Below are 1751 nucleotides of genomic sequence, written 5' to 3'. Positions count from 1 at the left end.
TAGTTTCCACCTTGTCCAGGCCCGTTCTGCCTCCAGGCGTCTACCCTTCCCTCGCCCCAACCCCGAACACACTCACAAAACTCCCCTTCCTCATCTGTTCTTAGCAAGGTGTTTGGAAAATAGCAGTCTAAGAAAACCTGATCATTTTGCGGGACTCGCAGTCCTGACACCTCTGAAATCTGTGATTTCCTATTTAGGGGAATTCCAGATGTCGAGACAAAATGCGCAGAAAACAAGGTGCGTTTTGACAGAAAATATGTCTCTTGGGGGTCATCCCCGTTGCCCGTCTCCACTAAGCAGTTTCTGGTACACACTGTCTCCATTTCTGGTCTGACATTTTTCCACAGACCCCAGTGGTAACGAGGACCTTGCTTCTAGCTGGCCCTCAAACCATGTTTCTGGACTGAACCAAATTGGATTTTAGTTTCTTTGTTTGTTTTTAACTTTTTATTATTATTATTTTTTATTTAACGAAAAAAAAAACCTTTTAATTTTTCAGGCAAGGCAACCCTTGGTTGACCTCACAGATTGCAAGGACCTCGTCAGCTTAACAATCCCTTGTTTTTTAAGCCTACAGCACCTGGTCTTCCTAGGTGGTCTACCCATCCAAGTACTAACCAGGCCCAACCCTGCTTAGCTTCCGAGATCAGCCGGGATCGGGCTCGTTCAGGATGGCATGGCCATAGACTTGTTTGTTTTTTAAAACAGCTTCCATGGTTGGGCACGGAGTAGAATAGAGAGAGCCGATTATTGGTATGTGTGGCTCTGCTGTGGTGAGGGCTGGAGGAGAGACGAAGCTATGGGTCGGGATACCCATGGGCTTGTCCCCAGGTGCCTCGTTGAACTTCTGCATGGTTGGCCAAAGTTCCTGGTAGTTGGACACAGTTCCAATGCTAGTAAATGAATGTGACAACATAGCTTTTGTTTCTTAGAACTGGGAAGGTTTTAAAGTGAGAAAAGTAGGGAAAGTTGTTGGCAATGTTGACAACGTTTTCAATACTATATGATTTTAGAGATGACTCCCTGTTGAAAAGTGCCATATCTAAGAATGAGACATACATGCATGTTTGCCAGCCTGTGTGTAACGACGGGGACTTCTCTCTGGGGTCGCGCTCCCCACCGCTGTGGATGAGTAAGCTTTGCTCTGGCAAGGGATGCTTGGCCTCGGTGTTGATGCGAAGCCTCTTCAGACCACAAATGGCCAGGTATTCAGTGGGGAGAGTGTTCGTACTGCACAGAGAAAGCTTCAGGTCCTGGACCAGAGTGAAGTTCAACAGGAGGCCCAACGCAGATGTGTCTGTGAACCAGATGGTCAGATGGCCACTGTAGCTGGTTCTCTCTACTGCAAAAGGCAGGACGGTTTTACAGCTGCACATCAGGCTGGCCAGACTGTAGTCGCAGTCCTGGATGTCTGCCGAGCAGCTGCACTTCCGAATGGTGTTTTCCCTTGTGAAAATCAGCGTGCTGTTCTTCTGACCTCTTGTGAAGCAGTCGAGTGCAAAGATGCCTAGTACACAGATCAGGAGGAGGCTGTGCCCAGAAAGGGGTGCCATTCTTATCCCAGTGTGGCCCAGCATTCTCGTGCTTTCCTTCCAAGAGCCAATTCATCAGAACTCACCTGAAAGAACATAAGCAGCTTCGTTACCGCAGCCTCTAGTTAGAAATGGGCAGCTGTGGAATAGGACCCCCTGGATAACCCAGATAACCCGTCGTAAACGTCTCTCTCGCAGCTCTAGCCAAGGCGGGCGATG

The 1751-nt window shown here is 48.5% G+C and overlaps 1 pseudogene; it reads right to left on the bottom strand.

The window, feature by feature from the left end:
* Positions 1-568: 568 nt before the first annotated feature.
* On the bottom strand, positions 569-688 carry LOC118602057 (annotated as a pseudogene).
* Positions 689-1751: the final 1063 nt, after the last annotated feature.

The sequence above is a fragment of the Rousettus aegyptiacus genome, unplaced genomic scaffold, assembly GCF_014176215.1.
Source record: "Rousettus aegyptiacus isolate mRouAeg1 unplaced genomic scaffold, mRouAeg1.p scaffold_m13_p_4, whole genome shotgun sequence".
Lineage (NCBI taxonomy): Eukaryota > Metazoa > Chordata > Mammalia > Chiroptera > Pteropodidae > Rousettus > Rousettus aegyptiacus.
The sequence above is the reverse complement of the archived record's forward strand: the minus strand, read 5'-3'. Positions and strand labels throughout refer to the sequence as shown.